The 12,461-nt window shown below is 41.0% G+C and overlaps 1 protein-coding gene across 2 annotated transcripts in view; it reads left to right on the forward strand.

Moving 5' to 3' along the window:
• Positions 1 to 12,461, forward strand: part of ZC3H12B (zinc finger CCCH-type containing 12B) — a 490,484-nt gene that overhangs the window by 416,139 nt on the left and 61,884 nt on the right. The gene's annotated exons all lie outside the window — the stretch shown is intronic.

A 12,461-nucleotide genomic window follows, 5' to 3' on the forward strand; every position in this document is an offset into this window, starting at 1 on the left:
GGAGGCCGAGGCAGGCGGATCACGAGGTCAGGAGATCGAGACCGTCCTGGCTAACATGGTGAAACCCTGTCTCTACTAAAAATACAAAAAATTAGCCAGGCGCAGTGGCAGGCGCCTGTAGTCCCAGCTACTCGGGAGGCTGAGGCAGGAGAATGGCGTGAACCCAGGAGGCAGAGCTTGCAGTGAGCCGAGATAGTGCCACTGCAGTCTGGCCTGGGTGAAAGAGTGAGACTCCATCTCAAAAAAAAAAAAAAAAGAAAAATGCCTTTAAGCGGTTTTCTGCCCTGGGCAGGCCAGGTGTTCCTTGCCCTCATCCCCATAAACCCACAACTTTCCACCTTGGGCATTATGGCCATTATGGACATGCTACACTGCTGCAGAGATTGTATTTATGGCCAGTTTTGGGGCCAGTTTATGGCCAGACTTTGGGGGGCTTGTTCCCAACACGTCTCCCTTCTTTGATTTGCAAAGAGATAAAAGCAAGGGCAGCTTTGTCATGATTAGCTACTTTTCGCAGGAGTCAGGATCTGCATCTGCAGACTATACAAAGACAAACCACAGAGATTAAAAGCACAGTCATTGAAATCACAGAGCTTCCAAGTGTTTTTATCCATTTTAATGGGTTACTAGCTGCTAATTTGTCTGCAGCTCCTTTAAGCACTCCAGTTCCTGGCATTAAGGTCAGGTGTGCCTGGGATGCTTTAAATATTTGTTCTTTTAATTTTAAATCCTTATGTTAAGCTCCTAGAGTCAGCCATATCATTTGAGGTTGAGGTGTCATTATACCACCATGGTTCTAGATAATAAGAACTTTTGCCATACTTCTTATTATACCTACTAACTTACCATTTTGTTCAGATCATCTGAACATAGTGTGGCAGTGTCACACAGACTGAGAGGTGCAATTCAATCTAAACATCCCCTTAGGGGACCAATTAATAATGATTCCATAGGAATCGTTGTGCAGCACCTCTGCCTGTTCTGCAAAGCAATCTTCCTAAACAAGTACGTTCATTTTTTCTAACTGGGTCCAATCCTGTTTCCAAATAGGTTTTTGAGGGCAGAATGCCTCAATTATAGAAGCAGATTTATTATGGTAAATACTGAGATCAGAAAGCATGTGTTACTGTGTCATAGAATGATTGCATCCAGGCATTATTACCAGCCCTTATTGAAGGAATACTCATGGCAGTGGTGATAACCGCTATCATAACTACCGTAAAATTATTCATTGTGACTGGTTGTCCCGCTTTCCTCAGGTTTTCTCCCGCCATCTGTGACAGCTTCTTGATCTGTCCTTAGGTGAGTGACTGTGTTCGACAGGTGTTGCTCGTGACAGTTGGGGTCCTCCTCAGAGTCAGTCTCAACATGGCTGCAACTGGGGGATCCTTGGGATCCTCCCAGAGTCTCTTCCTTGGCATCTGGCTCATGATAAGGTTTCAGGTGTCTTGATGGTATCAAAATTGGCTGTTGATTTTGGCCTGGAGAAATACAAGCATAACCTCTACCCCAAGTTATTATTTTACCTATTTCCCAACTTTTTGTTATTGGATCTTTTCACCAAATAATGCTAGATTCAACTGTGTATGGGCTGTCCTGTAATCCCTATTTTTCCTCCTTTTTTGTTTTTGTCATCAGTTGTTCATCTGTATGAAATCATAACTAAAGCCTCCAGTTTTTCTTGTCTCTAGCATTAGATACTGCATTGGCAACTAGGCGATCAGCCATTTGATTCCCTTCAGTCAAAGGTCCTGGAAGAGGTGTATGAGCCCTAATGTGAGTGATGTAAAAAGGGTGCATTCTACTTCTAACTGCTGTTTGCAATTGGGTAGATAAAGTCATCAGTTGTTCATCTATATGAAATCGTAACTGAGCATTTTCAATTAACTGTGTGGAATGAACCACGTATGAAGAATCAGAAATCACGTTAATAGGCATATCAAAAGCAGTCAATACCTCAATTACAGCTACAAGCTCTGCTTTTTGAGCTGAAGTATAGGGCATCTGGAAAACTTTACTTTTTGATCCAGAATAAGAAGCTTTACCATTACTAGACCCATCTGTAAAACAATGAAAACGCTTATCAGGCTGCAGGTTGTTTACTGCAGAAGTTGTAAATGCAAACTGTTCACAGTCTTGCTCAGCTACAGGGATAGTAAAGAAACAGTCTTTTAAATCTATGACAATTAAAGGCCAATTTTTTGGAATTATAGCAGGAGAAGGCAATCCTGGCTGTAATGCTCCCATAGGTTGTGTAACTGAATTGATGGCTCTTAAGTCAGTTGACATTCTCCATTTACCTGATTTTTTTCTTAATTATGAAAACTGGAGAATTCCAAGGAGAAAATGTTGGAGCTGTGTGCCCATTTTCTAATTCTTCAGCAACTAATTTCTCTAAGTCCTCCAGTTTTTCTTTACTTTGCTGCCATTGTTCTATCCAAATTGGCTTATCTGTTAACCATTTTAAAGGTATAGGTTCTGGAGGCTTAACAATGGCTGCCATCAAAATTTTTTTCCTAATCTTAGGCGGGAACTTTGTTTTTCTGCTTGAAGCGGTTCTTTCAAACCTTGCAAATTTTTTTCTAGTCCCATGCCAGGGACATACCCCAATTTCATGCATTGTATGTTGACTTTGACTCTATATAATTGTTCTGGAATTAGAACTTGTGCCTCCCATTGCTGTAATAAATCTCTTCCCCATAAATTTATAGGTACAGAAGTTATAATTGGTTGAATAGTCCCAGGTTGTCCATCAGGCCCCTCACAATGCAAAATATAACTACTTTGATATACTTCAGTGGCTTTACCAATTCCAACTATGTTAAATTGAGTGAGTTGAATTGCCCGCATAGATGGCCAGTGCTGTAGAGAAATGACTGAAGTGTCCACTCCTGTATCTACCAAACCTTTAAATTTCTTTCCTTGAATAGTTATTTCACAGGTAGGACGTTTATCAGCAATTTGATTTACCCAGTAAGCTGCTTTGCCATGTTTATTTGTGCTTCCAAATTCTCCTGTTAATTTTATTTCACTTTTTCCCATTCTCACATATGGCACGATCAGGAGCTGTGCTATGCGCTCTCCTGGCTCTGCTTTCCAGGGAACAGAAGTAGATATAACAATTTGAATTTCCCCACTGTAATCTGAATCAATGACTCCTGTATGTATTTTTATGCCTTTTAAACTTGAACTAGACCTTCCTAAAAGTAATCCCATTGTCCCTGCTTGTAAGGGTCCACAGACTCCGGTTGGGACCTTTTGCAGGGGTTCCCCAGGCAAAAGGCTCACAGCTTTTGGGCAGCATAAATCTACTGTGGCACTACCAGCTCTGGCGGAGGACAGACATACAGGGGTGAGGGAATGGCCTGTGCCAGAAATGCCCCAGTTTAGAATGGGGCCCAGGACGGGCCCTTCATGGCATTTCCTGAAATTGGGTCCCCTTCTTTATCAAACTTAGAGTGACACTGACTAGCCCAGTGTTTTCCTTTTTTACATTTTGGTCATATTTCAGGCTCAACAATTTTCTTTTTTCCCCTATCTGGTGGCCTGACTCGCTGATTTTTTCTACATTCTTTTTTAGTATGACCATGCTTCCCACAGTTAAAACAAGCTCCAGGAAATGGAGTATTTCCTTTATCCACTTTTAGTCCTGCCATTGCCTGTGCCAACAAGGTAGCATTATGCAGATTACCTCCGATACCATCACAGGCCTTGATATAATCAACTAAATGTGCTTTCCCTCTGATAGGTCGCAGAGCAGCCTGGCAATCGGGATTAGCATTGTCGAAAGCTAATAACTGCAATACTATATCCTGAGCAGCCAAATCTAAAATCATCTGTTTAAGAGACTCCTGTAACCGAGCTATAAAATCAACATATGGTTTTCTGGGTCCCTGTTTTATAGTACTAAAGGAAGGGTTTTGTTCTCCACCTGAAGTTATTTTTTCCCAAGCTCTAATCCACACTCCTCTAAGCTGTTCTATGGCATCATCCTGCATGACCAGTTGTGCATCTAAACCAGCCCAGCTGCCAACCCCCAAAAGTTGGTCTGCAGTTATATTAATTTGAGGTTGGGCCTGGGCATTGTGAGCAGCCTGAATGGAAGCTTCATCTGCCCACCAAGTTTTAAATTGTAAGAACTGAGCAGGAGTTAGACAAGCTCAAGTAACAGTGTCCCAGTCAGTAGGAATCATCCGACTGGAAACAGTAACATTCTTTAACAGTCCCATTACAAAAGGAGAACCTGGTCCATACTCATTTATTGCTTGTTTTAATTATTTGAGTAATTTAGAAAGAAAAGGCTCAAATGTAGCAGTAATATTTCCCTCTTGATCTGGGGGGTGTATTCTAACAGGGAACTGCCAAGCCTCTAAATTACCCTCTCATCTAGCTTGCTGAATTCCTGCCTGTATAGAACTAAGAGCTGTCGCTCGAGGCACTGCTTGAACAGTCACTGGGGCAACTACTTTTCACCCAGTGTCCTCTGGAAAAGAAAGATCTGGGGGGTCATTTTCTTCAAAATAATAAGGAGGGGGCACAGAAGGGCAGGGATGAACCTCTCCTTCCTTTGCCACTTTAGCTTTAGCTGGCAAATAAACATGCTCTGTAACCTCTTCTGTTACTTTTCCATAATCATTCCTCCTCATTATCAGTGTGAAAAAGTTCCAAGGTGAAACGAACCAGACCCCATACCTGTCCCATTGTTACCCTGACACTTCCTAGCTCCCCTTCTTACTCACCACGGGGATTACTTTAAGAGTACTCAGGTGTCCTCCAGCTAGTTTTCCATTCCAGCCATCGCTCCGGTGACCCTTCCACCTGGATTCGAGCCCCCACGAATGGACGCCACTTGCCGAGACTAGCTCGGTCGGGGAGACCCTAACCCAGAGGAGCTAGAGGAATTAAAGATGCACACACAGAAATATAGAGGTGTGAAGTGGGAAATCGGGGGTCTCACAGCCTCCAGAGCTGAGAGCCCCAAATAGAGGTTTACCCACATATTTATTAACAGCAAACCAGTCATTAGCATCGTTTCTATAGATATTAAATTAACTAAAAGTATCCCTTAAGGGAAATGAAAGGATGGGCCAAATTAATTGCAGCAGGAACATGCCCTTAAGACACAGATCGCTCAGGCTTTTGTTTGTGGTTTAAGAATGCCTTTAAATGGTTTTCCACCCTGGTCAGGCCAGGTATTCCTTGCCCTCATTCCTGTAAACCCACAACCTTCCAGCTTGGGTGTTATGGCCATTATGGACATATTACATTGCTGCAGAGATTGTATTTATGGCCAGTTTTGGGGCCAGTTTATGGCCAGACTTTGGGGACTTGCTCCCAACACCTAGATATCTATTTCCATCATTTTATTTTTAATCTATGTGTGTTCTTACAGGTAAAATGTGTTTCTTGTAGGCAGAAGACAGTTGGGACTTGTTTTTTAATCCATTGACCACTCTATGTATGTTGATTGAAGAGTTTACTCTATGTTCAATGTTATTATTGATAATTGAGAATTTACTCCTATCATTTTGTTATTTGTTTTCTGCTCATTTAGTGGTCTTCTCTTTCTTCCTTCTTTCTTATCTACCTTTTTGTGAGAAAGATTTTCTCTTATGTTACATTTTAATTTTTGTTTTCTGTTTTTGTGTATTTGTTGTTGGTTTCTTTATTTGAGACTGCCATGAGGCTTGCAAATTACATCTTATAACCCATTATTTTAAACTCATAACCATTTCACACTGCGTTTAAAAACAAAGAAGGAAGCTGATAGGTTTGGCTGTGTCCCCACCCAAATCGCATATTGAATTCCCCATGTGTTGTGAAATGAAACTGGTGGGAGGTTACCGAATCATGGGGGCAGGTCTGTCCCATGCTGTTCTCATTGTAGTGAATAAGTCTCATGAGACCTGATGGTTTTAAAACCGGGCATTTCCCTGCACAAATTCTCTCTTCTCTTGTCTGCCAACATGTGAGACATGGCTTTCACCTTCCACCATGATTGTGGGACCTCCCCAGCCATGTGGAACTGTAAGTCCATTAAACCTCTTTCTTTTGTAAATTGCCCAGTCTCAGGTATATCTTTATCAGCAGCATGAAAATGGACTAATACAGTAAATTGGTACCAGTAGAGTGGGGTGTTGCTGAAAAGACACCTGAAAATGTGAAAGCGACTTTGGAACTGGGTAATAGGCAGAGATTGGAACAGTTTGAAGGGCTCAGAAGAAGACAGGAAAATGTGGAAAAGTTTGGAACTTCCTAGAGACTGAATAAACTTTCTATGCTGATCTCTCTCCCTATCTCCTCTTTAAGGCCAATAACTTAGATTTGCCCTTTTGAGGCTATCTTCTATATCTTGTTGCCATACTTTGTTGTTTTTATTAGTATTTTTATTTTATCTCCCATGATTGTGTATACTCAAATAGCTTGTCTTCGAGCTCACTAATTCTTTTTTCCACTTTATCAATTCTGCTATTGAGAAACTGATGTATTCTTCAGTATGCCAATTGAATTTTTGAGCTCCAAAATTTCTGCTTAGTTTTTAAAAATTATTTCTATTTCTTTGTTAAATTTATCTGATAGGATTTGGAATTCCTTCTCTGTGTTATTTTTAACTTCACTGAGCTTCTTCAAAATAACTATTTTGAATTCTCTCTTTGAAAGACCACATATCTGTATCTCTCTGAAATTAGTTACTGGTGTCTTATTTAGCTCATTTAGTGAAGTCATGTTTCCTGGATTGTCTTGATGCTTGAGGATGTTCTTTGATGTCTGGGCATTGAAAACTTAGGCATTTATTGTAATCTTCAGCTTTGGTTTGTTTATACTCATCCTTCTTGAGAAGACTTTCAGGTATTCAAAGGGAATTGAGTGTTGTGATCTAAGTCTTTGGTCACTGTAGCCTTGGTTTTCTTGGGTACAATTCAAGAGAAATCCCTGGATTACCAGGCAGAGTCTCTTGTTCACTTCCTTTATTTTCCCCCAAACAAATGGAGTCTCTCATTCCATAATGAGCTCCCTGGAGTTAGAAGTGGATTTACACAAACACCTCTAAGGCTACTACCACTGGGACTGTACTGAGTCAGACCTGAAGTCAGCAAAGTAGTGGGTCTCACCCATGGTCTGTGGCAACTATTGCCTGGCTACCACTGCTTTTGATTCAAGGCACAAGGGCTCTTTAGTCAGCAGTTGGTGAACCCAGCCAAGTTTATGTCTTTCCCTTGAGGATGGCATATTCTGTTAATGGCCCAGAATGGGTCTAGAAATGCTGTCTGAGAGGTGGGGCTAGGAGTCAGGAATTTTAGAAATCTACTTGTTGCTTTATTTTATTGTTGCTAAGCTCATACCCAAGTTGCAAGGTAAAGTGCTTTTTACTCTTCATCTTCTTTCCTAGAGCAGAAAGAGTGTTTTTCTATTGCCACCACATCTAAGAATGTGCTGGGTCACACCTGAAGCCATACCAATACCAGGTTTCACCCAAGGCCCATGGTGAGTACTGCCTGGCTATTGCTGATGTTTATTCAAGGCCCAAAGGCTCTTTAGTCTGCAGGTGATGAATCCTGCCAGGACTGGGTTCTTTCCTTCAAGGCAGCAGGTTCCCTTCTGCCCAGGTTGTGCCTAGCAATGTCATGTGGTAACTGGGGCCTGGAATGGGGGCCTAAGGACGCTGCTTGGGGCTTTATTTTACTGTGGCTGAGCTGACACTCAAGTTGCAAGACAAAGTCATCTTTACCTTTTTCTCTCTTTCCTCAAGTGAAAGGAGTTTCTTCCAGAGCTGCAAGCTGAACTGCCTGGGGTTAGGAATAGGTGTCACAAGCACTATCTTGGCTGTTCCCGCTGGTGTCTTACTGGGTCACGTGCATCCAAAATCCACTGGATCTAAGCCCAGCACAGCACCAGGACTTCTCCAGGAATTCCAGTCCTCATGCCCTGAATTGCTTTTCAAATTTATTTAGGATCCCAGAGCACTTTAATTCTTGGTGGTGTGGCTAACCAGAACTCAGTTTCCAATGGCTGGGTGGGATAGATGATTCCTTTCAGGCTAGAGCTAGTTTAAATGCTCCCTTCATGGGCACTGGATAAATTCTGTCCTGTGTTGCTTTCTGCTGTGACAGGATAGCACTGAGTTCCAATGTACAGTCGCATAATCACTGTGTTCACCCTCCCTCAAACACACAGTTTCATTCTCTGTGCCTCACAGACACTGCAGAGGAATGCAGAAGGGGTGGTGTCAGCAATTCAAGATTTTCTTTCTTATCCTCTTTAGTGCCCCTTTCCTTCATATGTTGTTAAAACCAGGTACTATGACCATTCATCTGATTGGAGGTTCTTATGAAAGTGCTTTCTTGTGTCAATAGTTGTTCAGTTTGGTGTTCCTGTGGTGTGGGGACAATTAGTGGGGGTTCTATTCAGCAATTTTACTCTGTCTTCTGCCTCTCACTTTTGACAATTTGATTATAATGCTTTTCAGTATGTACTTCCTTAGGACAGCTTTTGTTGGAGTCCTTTGAGCTTCTTAATTTAGATGTCCATTTGGTTCTTCAAATTTGGGATGTTTCAGCAATCATTTCTTCAAATAAGCCCTCTTCCCAATCTAATCTCCCTCTTCTCCTTCTTGCATTTCTATAGTATGTATATTAACCCACTTGATGGTGGTTCATAAATTCTGTAGACTGTCTTCACCCTTTTCCTTTTCTTTTTCCTTTTTTTCTGACTAGATAATGTCAAATGATCTGTCTTTTAAATTTGCCATTATTTTTCTGTTTGATCAAGTCTGTTGTTTGTCTTTGTGATTTTTTTAAATTTAATAATTCAAGGACATCCCATTTTATAAATAATGCTGGCAAAACTGGATAGAGACATGTAGAAGAATGAAACCAGATCTCTATCTCTCAACATCTACAAAAATCAACTCAAAGTAAATCCAAGACTTAAATCTAAGATCTGAAACTATAAAAATTCTAGAAGAAAACCTAGGAAAAATTCTTCTGAATGTTGGTGTAAGCAAAGAAGTTATGACTAAGACCCCAAAAGCAAATCCAACTATAACAAAAATGAAAAAGTGAAACCTAATTAAAATAAAAAGCTTCTTCACAGCAAAAGAAAGAATCATCAGAGTAAACAAACAACCCACAGAATGGGAGAAAATATTTGCAAACTATGCATCTGATGAAGGACTAATATCCAGAATTACAAGGAACTCACACAAATCAGCAAGAAAAAATAATAATAATAATTCCATCAAAAAGTGGACAAATGACATGAATAGACATTTCTCAAAAGAAAATGTACAAATGGCCAAAAAACATATGAAAGATGCTCAGCATCACTAATCATGAGGGAAATGCAAGTTAAAACCACAATGAGATACCACACAATGAGATACCATCTTATCCCAGCCAGAATAACCATTTTTGAAAAGTTAAAAGGTCCAGGCGCGATGGCTCACGCCTGTAATCCCAGCGCTTTGGGAGGCCGAGGCAGGTGGATCACGAAGTCAGGAGATCGAGACCATCTTGGCTAACACAGTGAAACCCCGTCTCTACTAAAAATACAAAAAAAATTAGCCAGGTGTGGTCGTGGGCGCCTGTAGTCCCAGCTACTCAGAAGGCTGAGGCAGAAGAATGGCGTGAACCCAGCAGGCAGAGCTTGCAGTGAGCCAAGACCGCACCACTGCACTCCAGCCTGGGTGACAGAGCAAGACTCTGTCTCAAAAAAAAAAAAAAAAAAAAAAAAAAAAAAAAAAGATGTTGACATGGATGTGGTGAAAAGGCAAAGTTTATACACTGCCAGTAGAAATGCAAATTATTATAACCTCTATGGAAAATACTATGGAAATGTCTTAAATAATTAAAGGTAGATCTACGATTCAATCCAGCAATCCCACTACAGGGTATCTACCCCTTTAAAGGAAAAGAAGTCATGTCAAAAAGACACCTGCACGTGTATGTTTATCACAGCACAATTAACAATTGCAAAGATATAGAAAGAACATAAGTGCCCATCAACAAATATGTGGATAAAGAAGATGTGGGACCGGGCACTGTGGCTCATGCCTGTAATCTCAGTACTTTGTGAGGCCAAGGTGGGTGGATCGCCTGAGGTCAGGATTTTAAGCCCAGCCTGGCCAACATGGTGAAACCCCATCTCTACTAAAAACATAAAAATTAGCTGGATGTGGTGGCACATGCCTGTAATCCCAGCTACTCAGGAAGCTGAGGCAGGAGAATCGCTTGAACCCAGGAGGTGGAGGTTGCAGTGAACCGAGATTCGCACCACTGCACTCCAGCCTGGGCGGCAGAATGATACTCCAAAAAAAGAAGAAAAAGAAAGAAAGAAAGGAAGAAAGAAAGAAAGAGAGAAAGAGGAAGGAAGGAAGGAAGGAAGGGAGAAAGGAAGGGAGGGAGGGAAAAAGAAAGAAAGAAAGAAATGAAAGAAGAAAGAAGAAAGAAAGAAAAGAAAGAAAGAAAGAAAGAAAGAAAGAAAGAAAGAAAGAAAGAGAAAGAAAGAAAGAGAGAGAAAGAAAGAAAGAGAGAGAGAAAGAGAGAGAGGAAGGAAGGAAGGAAAAAGAAAAAGAAAGGAAGTAGAGAAAGAAGGAAAGAGAAAGAAAGAGAGAAAGAGAAAGAGAGAAAGAGAGAGAAAGAAAGAGAGAGGAAGAAAGAGAGAGGAAGGAAGGAAGAAGGAAGGAAGGGAGGGAGGAAGGGAGGGAGGGAAAAAAGAAAGAGAGAGAGAGAGAAAGAAAAAGAAAGAGAGAAAGAGAGGAAGGAAGGAAGGAAGGAAGGAAGGGGAAGAAGGAAGTAAAGAAAGAAGGAAAGAAAGAGAGAGAAAGAAAGAAAGGAAGGAAGGAAGGAAAAAGAAAAAGAAAGGAAGTAAAGAAAGAAGGAAAGAAAGAGAGAGAAAGAGAGAGGAAGGAAGGAAGGAAAGAAGGAAGGAAGGAAAGAAAGAAAAAGAAAAAGAAACGAAGGAAAGAAGAAAGAAGGAGAGAAAGAAAGAAAGAGAAAGAAAGAGAAAGAAAGGAAAGAAAAGAAAATGTGTTATGGACACATGGTGGGGAACAACACACACTAAGACCTATCAGAGAAGGTAGGTTGGGGGGAGGGAGAGCATCAGGAAGAATAATAGATGCTAAGCTTAATACCTGGGGTGAGATGATTTGTGCAGCAAATCACCATGGCACACGTTTATCCATGTAACAAACCTGCACAACCTGCACATACACCCCTAAACTTAAAATACATGTTGAAGAGGGACATGGATGAAACTGGAAACCATCATTCTCAGTAAACTATCGCAAGGACAAAAAACCAAACACCGCATGTTCTCACTCATAGGTGGGAATTGAACAATGAGAACTCATGGACACAGGAAGGGGAACATCACGCTCCGGGGACTGTTGTGGGGTGGGGGGAGGGGGGAGGGACAGCATTAGGAGATACACCTAATGCTAAATGACGAGTTAATGGGTGCAGGAAATCAACATGGCACATGGATACATATGTAACAAACCTGCACATTGTGCACATGTACCCTAAAACCCTAAAGTATAATAAAAAAAATAAATAAATAAATAAATAAATAAAATAAAAAAAAAAGAAGTAACTTTATCTATGTTGATATCTAATAATATGGAAATAAATAAAATCAGATATAAGCCTGAAAAAAAAAAAAAAAAAAATACATGTTGAAGAAAAAAAAAGAAAATGTGGTCCAGGCATGGTGATTCACGCCTGTAATCCTAGCACATTGGGAGGCCAAGGCAGGCGGATCACCTGAGGTCAGGGGTTCGAGACCAGCCTGGGCAACATGGCAAAACCCCATCTGTAGTAATAATACAAAAATTAGCCAGGCATCATTTGACCCAGCCATCCCATTACTGGGTATATACCCAAAGGACTATAAATCATGCTGCTATAAAGACACATGCACACGTATGTTTATTGCGGCACTATTCACAATAGCAAAGACTTGGAACCAACATAAATGTCCAACAACAATAGACTGGATTAAGAAAATGTGGCACATATACACCATGGAATACTATGCAGCCATAAAAAATTGTGAGTTCATGTCCTTTATAGGGACATGGATGAAACTGGAAATCATCATTCTCAGTAAACTATCGCAAGGACAAAAATCCAAACACCACATGTTCTCACTCATAGGTGGGAATTGAACAATGAGAACACATGGACACAGGAAGGGGAACATCACACTCCGGGGATGGTTGTGGGGTGGGGGGAGGGAGGAGGTATAGCATTAGGAGATATACCTAGTGCTAAATGATGAGTTAATGGGTGCAGCACACCAACATGGCACATGGATACATATGTAACAAACCTGCACATTGTGCACATGTACCCTAAAACTTAAAGTATAATAACAATAAAATAAAAAAATAGCCAGGCATGATAGCACATGCCTGTAGTCCCAGCTACTCAGGAGGGTGAGGCAGGGCAATCTCTTGA

The sequence above is a fragment of the Symphalangus syndactylus genome, chromosome X (genome assembly GCF_028878055.3).
Source record: "Symphalangus syndactylus isolate Jambi chromosome X, NHGRI_mSymSyn1-v2.1_pri, whole genome shotgun sequence".
NCBI lineage: Eukaryota > Metazoa > Chordata > Mammalia > Primates > Hylobatidae > Symphalangus > Symphalangus syndactylus.